The sequence below is a fragment of the Rhinolophus sinicus genome, chromosome 3 (genome assembly GCF_057876585.1).
Source record: "Rhinolophus sinicus isolate RSI-liver-muscle chromosome 3, RSI-T2T, whole genome shotgun sequence".
Lineage (NCBI taxonomy): Eukaryota > Metazoa > Chordata > Mammalia > Chiroptera > Rhinolophidae > Rhinolophus > Rhinolophus sinicus.
The window spans coordinates 132,957,313-132,970,679 of record NC_142503.1 but is presented as its reverse complement, the minus strand read 5'-3'; the positions used below and the strand labels follow the sequence as shown (position 1 = coordinate 132,970,679).

At 37.4% G+C, this 13,367-nt stretch overlaps 1 long non-coding RNA gene across 1 annotated transcript in view; it reads left to right on the top strand.

Annotated features, from left to right (window-relative positions):
• The first annotated feature begins 10,915 nt into the window (after nucleotides 1-10,915).
• LOC109444289 (uncharacterized) overlaps nucleotides 10,916-13,367 on the top strand; it is a 33,239-nt gene continuing 30,787 nt past the window's right edge. The window contains exon 1 of the long non-coding RNA XR_002136824.3: nucleotides 10,916-11,574. This is a non-coding gene — a long non-coding RNA (uncharacterized LOC109444289). The remainder of the gene's footprint in view (nucleotides 11,575-13,367) is intronic.

Genomic DNA, 13,367 nt, shown 5'->3' with positions numbered 1-13,367 from the left:
GAAATCAAGACAATGCTGAGACTCAGAAGGGCAGCAGTGGAAGAATTAGGCAAGATCATCAAAAGCAAAGATGAGTCATTAGAGACCAAGGCTAAGATCATGCACACCCTCGTATTCCCAATTACTACGTATGGATGCAAGAGTTGGACAGTTAAGAGGGTTGATAGGAAAAAAATTGATTCATTAAAACTGTGGTGTTGGAAGAGAGCTTTATGGATACCCTTAATCACCAGAAAAACAAACAAATGAATCCTAGAGCAAATTAAACATGAAACACGACTGGAGGCAAAAATGACAAAACTGAAGTTACCCTACTCTGGGCATATCATGAGAAGGCAGGGTTCTTTGGAAAAGACAATAATGCTGGGATAGATAGCTAGAAGGCCACAGGCTAAGAGGAAGACAAAATATGAGATAGATTAACTCCAAAAACAGACTCTACAAGCGTGAATCTAAAGGAGCTGAGCTGAGCAGAGCTGTTGAGGACAGGATATTGTGGATGTCACATTCATAGGGTCGACAAGAGTCGGAGCTAGCTCAATGGCACATGACACACACAAATCAAGCCACACAGAGGATGTACAATAACGGTAGGTTAATTGATTCCTTAGTGTTCATAACAATAATTCTGGACCTTTTATCTGCTGCTACAGATGTTTTCTCTCTCTCACCTAGACTCGACAGCAACAAAGTGGCCATATTCTCACTTGGATGATGACAGTAATAATAATAATAACAACATAGCTTATATGTGCCAGGCACTATGTGTTAACTTATTTCATCCTGACACTATCCCGATGAAATAAGTATTACTCTCATTCTACAGATGAAGACATTTAAGTCCTGGTCAAAATCACCTCTGTAGGTTTATTAGGTCTTCCCTCCCAATGCCTTTTTTTTTTTAGCTTTGTAATAAAAGCTAAAAAGTATCAGAATCGTGATTCAAATTAAACACATGGCACTCACATGCTTACCACCTATATTGTACTATACCAATATGGAATGATTAAACCTCTAAGTCATCGTCATCACCAAAAAGAAAAAGTACAATTAAAAAGAAGTGTGGAAGACCTGGAACTCCTCTCTGGTTTCTGCTATGCACTCGTTTGTCATACATTTGTTGACTCCATGTAATGTGCCAGAGTCTAACTTGGTCTGAGAATATAAAGATGAATAACATATGGTTACTGCCTTCATTATCCATTGGAAGGAAAACCACATAAACAAATATAGTTTAGTGTGACGTTGTATTGAAAAATATACAAGGTACTCTGAGAGCACCGGGAAGAAAATAAAGCCCAAGGAATTTAATTCTTTTTACTTAACTTATTAACAGCCTATCTCCAGGAGAATAGTAGATCCTCTAAACAAGAACCCAGAATAGCTTCATCTTTAACTGAGAAGTTTGAAAGTAACTGCCCGCTTTCCCATTTCCTGGATTAAGAAGAAAAACACTTAGCTAGGTCAACCCCATTCATTTATTTGAAATCAGAGCACCTTCCTTCTTCCTTCCATACCTACGGCTTCATGAATGAGCTAGGAGCATTCAGATTAATTTGGAGCAATTTGTGTCAGCAATCTGGAATTGGAAGATAACTCTCTTGGGCTACGTCCCTAATACCAGGAATCCGTGAAGGTACATCACTTGGGTTAGTTAGAACCTGCTATACCTTCACTTCCAACTCCACAGCAATGACCCTTGAAATTAAGCCGTGGACAACTAGTAACAAAACTACCAATTCCCTTGGCCACCCCCTAACACTTCATCTCTATCACTGGGACTTCCCACCAAGTGGGCTTCATTGAGTATGCATGGCCCCATACTTGCTGTTTCCTCCACATCTGAAGATTACCGTGAACTCCCTTGAGGATACCTCAGAAAGCACTAGATGTTTCCCATGCTTTATATTATTAAGAACTATGAACTTGAGTTCATAGTACAGCAGTTAGTATCGGTACCAGTCACAATGTTTGGCTTCCTAGATGTATAGTTTCATATGAGAGCCAGCGATTAAAAACACCTTAGCAAAGAAAAGGCAGCAAAACTTCATAAATGATCCAGGATAGCAGAAATCTCTTTGTTTTTTCTATCCTGAGGGACCAAATTTCTTTCTCCTCTAAGAATGGCTAGTATCTTTATGATAGTAAGTCTACTAATTTTTCTACCAAAACAGGAATGAAACAAGATGTTTGGCCATTAGCAACAAAATCTATGGAACGACAAGTGGAAAGATCTTTAAAACAAGGTTGCCTGATTCAGCTATTAGGAGCTTCAGCGAGATTTAGGGCTGAAGGGAAGAGGATCTTTAGAGGGTTTCTTTGACCTAGTATGATGAATTAAGGTAGCCAAAGATCAGGGCGTATGTACTACCCAGCAGATCACTGTGGGGGCCCAGGTTGGGATTCAAAGCCTCCTAAAGATGATGAGCAAGAAAAGGATAATCATCTAACCCATGAACTGCAAGGAATGGTATTTCTTCAGGAAAGGCATTTGTCTGGTAAGTATCTGGACCTGGAGTTTTATGTAATAAGAAAAGATAAAAACATTATAACCTACACTTTATGAAAGACCTAAAAGGCAAACAAAGGAAGGAAATTAGCGTACATATAATCTCTGGAAAAGAAACATTTCTACAGTTTATTCTGCAAAGAAAAGAATATATAATGGCTTGGGGCAACCCATCAGAGATCAGCTGGTTTAGTTTTTCAGGAAAATGTCATACAGAGATAAATATTCTGTAACTGGATAGAGCAGGCCTTAAAGATAGCAATTATTATTGCTTACCATAGGAGATTATAAATATGGACATAGCTATGAATAATAACTAGGACTTCTGATAAAGCAATAACTTTTCACCTCATATCTACCCTCAGACAGTAAGTGATAATGTCTTTGCACATAAGGGACAATGAATCTGTGTAAGGGACTTAGTTAGAAGTACTGGTTTGTTTCACACCAGCTGTCAAATAGGCCTCTCAAAACTCCTGTAAGTATTAGAAACAGTGACCTGGGGGTAAAAAGCTTGTAGCCCAGGAACTGATTCCTTGAGCCATCCAGATCTCAGTCTCTGACGATTTTGTTTAATCCATGCTGACAAACCAGATTTGTATCAATAAAAGTTATCTGTAACAAGAAACTAATTGTGTGTTTAGTAAGTTCAGTGCAATTTTTGGTGGACTTAAATTATACAGAAAAGACCCTACTGACTTTTGAAATAAAAATTCATATTAGTTTAAGGTACTATTGCCCTGGGTTATAATAAATTATGGTGTTCTACTTTTTCTGTTGGGTACTGTATGGTCCGAAGGTATCTAATCTGTTTACTCTGAAACTATGAATATTCTTTAATTATTGTTTATGGAGACTTTTGATCTATTTGCATAATGTAAAAAAGCACAGAACATGTACCTCTTAAGACTACTTCCATACACTATCCCTGTTTAAATGAAGCAGCAAATCACAGCCAATTTCAAGACACACTGCAATCTCAGCTCAAATTATGCAGTGGCTTAATAATAGTAGAGATATGTCCCTAAAGTTGCATCATCTTTAGGATACAGGAGACCTCAGGTGCTAGGGAGCTGCTGTGAGGCGAAGTAGATGAACCAATGAACCATTGTTGAATTGATACCGTACTTTTCACACAGGAAGATTATCTAGGCCTTCAGTACACCTATACGTGAATCCATGTGTGACGTCTAACTCTTTTCACTTAATTTCCTTATGGACCATTTTTCTGGAAAGGAAGATGGGAAATTTCAGTCAGCCACAAATGGCCTGAGACTCGCCAATCTCATTTCACATCGAGCAGGTGTCCCAGACAGGGATTGAAAGCCAGATCCAGAGGTGAAAAAATGAAAATGCTATTACAGCTAAACAGATGGCCTTTCGTAGAAGCTATGTCATCAGCTTAAACTGAGTTTGTCTTGGTATCTGGGAGCAAGCCTAGCCTCATAATTCTTTGCAATGTATTATTAATAAAATCCTCTTTTTAGCAGGAACTGCCAACATATCTGCTAGCAGGACCTGACGAATCATTTCCCTCTCAAGGAGGAAAGAAGTCTAAAGGCCAGAGCTTGAGGTCACAAGCCTGTGAGGGAATGCTACCCGTTCTGTACTTTATCAAATGCAGGAACGACAGGAAGCCTTCACCTCTTAACCAAGTTGCTCCTTTTAAGGCCAAACACAGAACCGTTCAAACCATTCTCTGCCTTAAATGGATAAAAATCCCTTTGAATATTTACTAGACTCCTCTAGCATACCTGCATTAGTTATATTAAGGATTTTAAGCAGACTGTTCATGTTTGTTCTGAAGAGTTGTGCCTCTGTACCAAGCACATGCAGGGTAACAGGTGAAAGGCTAAAGAGCCCTTGTTTAATAGAATTTCCATGCTATGTGAGTCGAAATTGTTCCGCTGCCTGAGAGAATTTTTATAAAGCCTAAAATAAATATCCATAAACTTAACACATATGCAGGAGAACTAAAAAGCTGCTTGCTTTATTTCTTCAAAGGTCGCACTTTTTTCCCCATGACAAAACAGTAAATAGCATGATAAAATGCCTTCAGTGTATCATAAATTATAGAGAATAACCCTCAACTTTACAGGATAGTTTGGGGTATAAATACTTTGAGATGAATGTTGTAGCTACTCTTCAAATATGAGCAAGAAATATTGCCAACTCATAATTGTTCGAATAAATCATGAATGTGATATAAATTTTAAAAAATTAGAATGGTATTAGTCACACTTAGAAAAAAAATGGCCCCAGAATAGTCCAATTTCCTCATTAAATGCATTGGGTAGTAATTGTACAAATTTGAAAACCATTGACAGTGGACCTAGGACTATTACTATATCTAAAAATCTGTTAAGTTTGTCCTCTGGATGTCCCCCAGATTATAAATAGTTTACTTCAATGGCCTCACCTTAGAGATTCAAGTAATTCCTCAGCCCACTAATGTATTTACCAACTATCCTAATATCATTTAAAAGAAGTAACAAAGTAGAAACAACTTAAAGATACAACAGCAGTATCCTACGCCCTCTTCAATAATATTTATTTGTTCTCCAATCTACATCTCTAGCCCTGACTTGTTACAAATCTCCATTCCTGTGTGTCATCTACACATAGGATGTCTCCAGTTGAATTTTTCAAACTGTGACCTACACCCAACTCTGGCCAGCCTCCTGTTTTTGTAAATTTTATGGAAACTCAGCTATACATATTCATTTACATATTGTCTATGGCTGTTGTTGTCCTGCAGTGACTGAGTTGAATAGTGACAATTGAGATCATACAGTGCAAAAAGCAAAATATATATAATACATATATACACACATGTATATGTATATATATATATATATATATATATATATATATATATATATATATATTTACTATCTGACCCTTTACAGAAAAAATTAGTCAAGCAGTTATAAACACAAAGGAGAACTTAGTATCTTTCACCCCAAACATATGCCTCTTCTCAGTTCCTGTACTATGACTCTAATTTGGGGGCTTATCGTGACATATTCATATGATTGCATAGCCTCCATTCTAGTTACATATTATTGCATAGAAGAATACTCCAAAATTTCGTGACTTAAAGCAACCACTATTGTATTATATCTCATGATTTTGTGGATCAGAAATTTGGGTACACCATCAGTTGAGCGATTCTTCTGCTCCATGTGGCATTAACAAGAGTCACTCATTGGAATTTATCCGACAGCTTGCTTGTTTGAAGGGCTCATAGAGGCTTCACCCACATGTCTAGTGCCTTGGTGAGGAGAGCTGGACAACTGGATTCAGCTGGGCTCTTTCGTCTGCCCTGTAGTCTCAGCGCCTCTCCACATGATCACTTCAACAGGATGCTTGAATTTCTTCATGGCAATTCAGGGATCCAAGATACCAAGATGGAATCTGCCAGTCTTCTTAAAGGATGGTCCTAGAACTGGCACAGCATCTTCCTCCACAGGCCTGCCCAGATTCAAGGGGAAAGGAACTACACCCCCCTTTCAAGGATGGGCATGTCAAGGAATTTGTGGCCACCTTCAGTCTCCTACTACTGCCTCCTAACTTGTCTCCCTGCCTCAAATGTTACTATGACCTTTCACCAGCCTGGATGAATATGTTATAATGGACAGAGAGAGACAGAGTCATTTGGGGGTTGGGTGGGGCAGGAACACAGGGTATGACTCAATGTCCTAGATGAAGTAGATACCAAATAAATATTAAATGAAGAGGATAAGCCCACATCTCGACTAATGGATCTGTGTGGAGAAGCCAATGAATAAAATTTTTAAACATGACACGGTCCCTTGGTCCGCTTTATAAAGTACAATTAATTCTGATATTCAAAAACAAATATAATTTACATCTCTTCAAATACAATCATATTAAAGGGGGAAGTGCCAAAGAAAAGAAGTAGGTATAATTAATTTAAGATTCAATCTTGTAACTATGACCCACATTTCTTATGCCCTGGATCCATATTGTGTGTTTTTTTTCTCCCGGCACCATAACAATACTGGAAACATCAAGGGTATTCAATAAATATCTTAATAGTTTGAAGCCATCTACTTGCTGTGCTAGTATTCTATATGCTATGAAACCAAATTAAATAGACAATGTTTCTGCCATCTAGTTGCAAAATTGTCTGATGAAAGGGACTATTTTAGGCAAAATTGTTCCATTTGAGGGTGATATTTTACAAAATAAATTACAAATCAAGTTTGCTGTAGTATTTACTGCTTTAAGATCAAAAAGTATCTCTGTTTTGGACCAGAATATGGCCCAGTTTGAGCTCTTAAGATCTGGCATTACCTTATTCAGCTTCTAGTGGTCCGAGGGGGCATCAGGAGGAGCCTCGCCTTGTCTTGCAGAAAAGCCTAATGGCTGACTAATTCTGAAAATTAATTTCTTCCCTGCTGCTGTTCTTAACCACAGAGACAGTCATTTGAATGCTTTACAAAAAAAAAAAAGGCCTCAAGCCTCCTCGTGTTTCACCTTTTCATTGCACTGCCGATCATTTAGAGGGCAGACTTGTTCCAGACAGCTTTAATTAAACTGTACCAAGGACGGAGATAGATGTCAATGGAAATGATCCATAACATGAGGCTAAGCATGTATTTAACAGTGTTCCGTCCAGTTCAATCACCTTCTAGCATTTCAGTAGTTTTATATTCACCTAGCAAAGATTGAATGTGTGTAAGTGTGTGTGTTGTTGTTGTTTTTTTTAATCCATCCCATTAGTGGCCATATGCTTCAGCTCCAATGGATACAAGAACTGTCTGCAATCTGCCAGGGACTTAGGGACATCAATAATTTGTGAATAGTCATGTTGGTACTGGTCGAAGGGTTAAGTGCTCTGCACGCCAGGGGCGCCTCTTTAGGGATTTGAACTCTTAGTTGACTGTTAGGAACCTTATCCCCGGTGAGGCCTCCTGGTACACGCCGCTTGTCAGATGCATCCAGCTGTAGCTGGGAAGCATTATTAGCTCTGGGATTTAAAGATCTGTGTTAAGTACTGATAGAATGGTGTCTTTGAGTTAAAAAGCAGAGAGAGTATATTGTAGCAACCTGAAGGAGGGTTTCATATTCCATGTTAAGCATATGTGTTTTTTTTCCCCTTTTGCCTGTTCTTTCAGACATTCCTTGTGAACAGATGACATAGCATCTATTGGCGAAAGAGTTTATATTGAATGGGCATTCTTAAAACATGCTGGCGGATGAGATTGCATCAGCCAAAGTAGGAACATCAATGTCTCCTTAAAATAAGAAAAATTTGGGGGCGGGCAGTTAGCTTAGTTGGTTAGAGCGCGGTGCTCTTAACAACAAGGTTGCCGGTTCAATCCCCACATGGGCTACTGTGAGCTGCGCCCTCCACAACTAGATTGAAACAACTATTTGACTTGGAGCTGATGGAAAAACACACTTAAAATAAATAAAAAGTTAAAAAAAAAAAAAAAAACTCTAGAGAAAAAAGAAATGCTTTTAAAAAAAGAAAAATTTTGGCATGAAAAACTTTTCTTCTTTCCCATTCCCCTACCCAAAAAGGGAGAAACAGGTAACATAATTGATTTGTGAAGTTGAACTCATTTTACTGGTCTTTCATGAAGACTTCTTAAATATAGTTGTTTTAATACTGACAGCAACAGAGATCATATAAAACCTTTTGCTTCATGTGCTAACCTGTAACTTCATATACCTATAAGCCCTGTCTGTCTCGCTCTGTTGTAACCCCTGCACTTGGCACAATGCCTGGAAGATAGGACTTAATAAATGCTTGCCGGATGAAAGGGTAGATGGATAGATGGATGGATGGAAGGAAGACAGAGACGGATGGAGGGAATGAAACACTTGGGAAAACACTTTTCAGTCTGACATGTGTTCTAGTATTTTCTAGAAGCTGTTGGATCCAGGGGTGGATGCTTAGCAATAAAACATGTTTCAACAGTTTTAATGGATATGGATTTCAGAGCTAACTTCCATTATTATGACCTCTTAGTAATAGTAGTACTTAGTTTCCTTGTTGGGTAAATGATAGGAATAATTATGTGTGCTGACAGGTTTCCATCAGATTATATTTTTCTCCCACGTATCTAGACATGTTTTGTTTTAATATAACTGAACACTCCCATCGTCAATTCTATTGTGGTTTTATTTGGATTATGATTATTAAGCAAGGGATCTTTAGTCTTTGTCTCCTTGAATATTTAACTGATCTTAAAGATAGTTTGTCTAGTTTGTCATTGCTATTGTGTGTGTGTGTGTTTGTTTCCAGTAATTCCACTTTCTTACCCTGGAGTAGTTTTACCCATCCCTTAATTGGCCCTCGCTGATGTCTAGAAGGTCTTTTTAAACTTCTTAACTGCACAATGAGGCCTCAGTGGACACCTAGATTGTGTCTGCTTGGGAAAATGCCAAGCACTAATGAGTATTTTGTTTAATGTAATGGAAACTGAAAGTGCATAGCTTCTTCCTTGACTGATCAATGCCCACTTCTGTTGTTTGAATGTATCTATACATTCTGAATTCTAGAAGAAAGGTCACAAGAGGGTAGCGCACTTAATGTCCACCCAGAAAGGACTTGAAGATTCAGAAGTTGTGTTTATATGGGGTTTAGGATAGGTAGAAAATACCTGAGTTTGTACTTAAGCCCCTCTATGTTCAGCTATGCCATCCTTTCTTTCAACGCCAAATCCCCTAATCTTAAACATTTGAGTGTTAATTTTTAAATTTTTATGTTATTTTTTTTAAATAATAAGGGAATGGATTTTGTTGTCAGATTCAAAGCCAGGCAATGTATAATTCTATGTAATTATCTCTTTATTTCATCATTATTTGATTATTATAAAATATTTGCTATATATTATGCTTACTTTATTGTTTGCTTTTTCAAGTTCAAATCACAATGTGTCTGACACAAATTTTAAAGGAAACAATTATTTTAAAATAATTATTTTAAAAGGAATAACTATTTCTTAGTTACATTAAAAAGTCCGATTTGCTAAAAATCCAAACCTTAAGCAATTCAGTAGGCCAATGTGATCAAGTATCTTTGAGTGAAGAATAATGATTTCCATGTGCTACTAACGTGCTACATAGAACTAAATGGAAAATGTAGAGGGTGTTTCTAAGATTTCATTGAACCATATCTGCTTGAATAGACACCGAACTCCCTTTGGTAGTATTTATAATTTATAGGCTACTTGAATGTGCTAGATAATTTTCAAAAGTAAAGATTTCAAGCCATTTAAAAACTCAAAAGAGATTTACCTCTCATCTAAAGCTTCCTGGGTTTAGAGATTTTATAAAAGCTCTGCGGAGATGGTAAGAAAAGATGGGTTTTGAATCTGGAGAATGGAAATAATTAAATTCCTCAACTTTTGAGAATAATGACTCACTTTCTCTTTATTTATATCCAAGCCATCATCTTGCTTCAATCATACTATCTCATGCCTTGAGAGATTCTGGTACTATGCAAGCCTCCCCAAATTGGAGTTTATAATGGAAACCTTGCCTGACCCTCAATAATTGTTACTTTACTGAAACATTGTAATACCTAAACTAAGTTGCGTATTACACCAAACATGAAGTCCTTTGACCCTTAAGGTTCAATATTGATCAGCCCTACTTCAGTCAATACCCACCTCTAGTGTCAACAATTTTCAATGTGGAATAAATTCAGGAATGCATAGTCTTCTTAATCCACAGACATTCAAAATGTTTAATTCCTTTGCGTTACAATTTTTATCAGCTAAATAATTTGCCTTTATCTCCCACAATCTTAATTAAGGATTAGAGATTGGACATCAGTGTGAATGTATCATTAAATGTCTTTAAAATAAGAAGTTAGCTATAAAGAATCCCTAGACTGAGGGACAGGATTCATATAAAAATCTTCATATACTCTAAAGGACACTTACAGCAAACGTATTGCAAATTCAACAAAATTGGCTGAGCTATTTTTTAATCCTGAGATCATGGGGGTGGTGCTTTTTTTTTTAATTAAAACTTATTGAGGTGACATTATTCAAGTACTTGCTTTGCCCTTGAATAATGCAATAGCGGGTTTACTTTTTTAAGCTGTGGTATTTTTCAGATTGTCAAATGTGTATCAAAGAGATAGTCTCTTGGCAAATTTTATGAATTTCCATTCCATTTTCTTGACAATTTAAAATTCAATTATCCAATTATAACTAAAGGTCATTAGTCTAATGTGGCAACTTCATGACAGTTTTAGTTACAAGAGAATTTCTCAGTTTAGAAAGGAAATTCTGCCATATGAGAGATTTTTATTGTGCGTAGAAGTTGGATTATATTTTGAAAATATTTTTGTTTTTATCTTGTGCTTTTATTATTTATTAATAAAAATGTGTACTTAATATTTCTTCCAATCTGATATTTATAATGTACAGTAGCTCATGCTTCACCTCTTTGATTCACATCATCAAATTAACAGCAAATGCCTTCTGATGGTGCTTGTTTTGATCATCAGATTTTGTCTCAGATGTTTCTTTTGGGCTGTTTTCCTTTGTTTTATTTTAAGCAACCTTAACCTGGACATCATTTCCAGATCTAGAGGAAGGCATTTTAATTTCAATCATGTTACAAGCAGAATTTCTGCTAAGATGAAAAACCAGGAAAGATGGAGATCTGGTAAGTATTTTAACATTATTTCCATTTGGTGTGATCATCGAAAACTCCTCAGGCAAAACATACCACAGAACCAGACACAATGGATGCTGGGTATAAGATTCGTGCAAGATACAAGAGTCTTTATCCCTGTTCTGCCCTTAAAGAAATTGACTTTGCAATGGTAGATAAATGTATTCAACAACTATTGATTGTGCACCTGCTCTGTGCAAGGTCAATAGTGAAAACTCATCATTTTTCTGTGTTTGCATTTCAGAGTTCAGACATTGCCGGAAGCAGAGATGGACCAGATGGGACCCACACTGGTTCTGGTACCCATGCCCCATTTACCGAGAGGTGAAATTATCCATGTGGCAAGCTGGCTTAGCACTTAAGCCACAAAACAAGACCTCCACCACTGTGCTTGAGAGGTAAGCTCTCATACTAACTGTTCTCAGCTCTATTCTGAAAGGTCTTTGTCTCACTGGTGCAAAGCTGGCCTAAGAATTTTAGAACTGCGGTTCACAGCCCTTTTGTTAAGCAGTAAGACCCACAATGAACGTTTCTACCTAGTAGAAAAATGTGTTTTGCTTCAAGGGTTCACAAATATTCCCTAGCAACACAAATTCCCAGAACTTTTATCTCCCTGCTAAAGCTGTGTAAAGTCAGCTTCTTCTGAGCCACCGGTTGAAATTTGTAAATAGACTGATTTTTTGGGTATTGTGGTTTATTAATTACATCAGCAGCATCACTTCTTGTCCACTGACCAGAGAAGCAGTCCTTGTAGATGACAGTTGTATCTGGCATTCTGTATGGCTTCCCTATCACCTCACTTTTTACGCTCAGCATTTAGCAGAGTGTTCTTTTCTGTAGAGCAGGTTGTTATTTTCTTCCACTATTGTGCTAAGCATGCATTATACCTGTCTTATCTCATGTAATCCTTGATTCTCAAAAATGCAAAGAGATTGCAAGTGACTTGGGCATGGTCGTTACAAACTGGAGAACCAGGCCTTGAACCGGAGTGATCTGACGCCAGAGCTCTTATTGTTAACCACTTTATTTATACTGCTTCTGCAAGAATGGCCTTTCTATAATTACAATTACCTAATGGATTTTTAAAATCTGTTCGAAAAGTAAATTCTAAGAATATGAAAAACTAACTCTTGGTCAAAATGGGAGCTTTTTTATTAGTGTACTGATAATAGCGCTAGAGATCAGAGGCATGTACATTTACTTCTGACTTACAAGTTGGGAAGCAGGAGCAGAAAATGTGGTGATAAAAGACGATGTCTGCCTTTTTAGACATTTATTCTGTTCTTCTACCACCTAATTGTTCAGATGCATATTCTGCAGTGTCCATCAGCTTCCCCACCATCGTCAAGAGGTTCTATACAGCTTTTTGAGTACATGTGATGAGGTTTCTTTTGAATAAAGGGTGAATGTGATTTTCATTTTTCCCTGTGATATATAAATATGAATCGATAACGTTTCCTCTTGAAACTTCTCCAAGGAATGGCATGCACTGCCAATTAATCTTATAACTGGTCTTTAACTGTTTGGCCATGTTCCATAATTGATAGATGTTATTTTAATTCAGAGAGAGAGAGAGAGACAGAGAGAGAGAGACAGAGACAGAGAGAGGCAGAGAGAGAGAGAGAATGACCAGGCCAGAGAATGGGGTATACATCAACTTTTAGACACATTGCACTCACTCAGTCAATCAATGTTTTTTGAGACCCAAACACACTTTGGTGACCATTGTTATCATATCTTAAGAAATTGCAAACATGATTTGCTCTAAACGATCCATCAAATTAGTGCAAGACTTGCACAGGATCTAGGACATCCAAGGCCACCAATTATCTTTCGAGAGTAGGAGTCAATGAAAAATCACAAAGTGTCTAAAAAGATAGCTTTTAAGGAGCAACGTGGCTGAGGGAACCTGGTAGACTGGGAGAGAGGATGCATTTGAAGTCCGGATGAAGTTATGTGATGAAAGTGAGAAAAACAGGTAAGAGCGGAAAGCAAAGAAATACTGAGAGAGTTAAAGAAGCAAGACACTTTCCTTCATTACCACCTACATGATAGCATCCAAATCCCCTCACACAGCATTCAACGCCCTCTACAAGCTGATGCCAACCTATTTTTCAGGTCTTATTTTCCAATGCTCTCCCGTGTGTTTTCTCTCCTGCCATCACTCCGTGCAGTTTCCCAACAACATGAC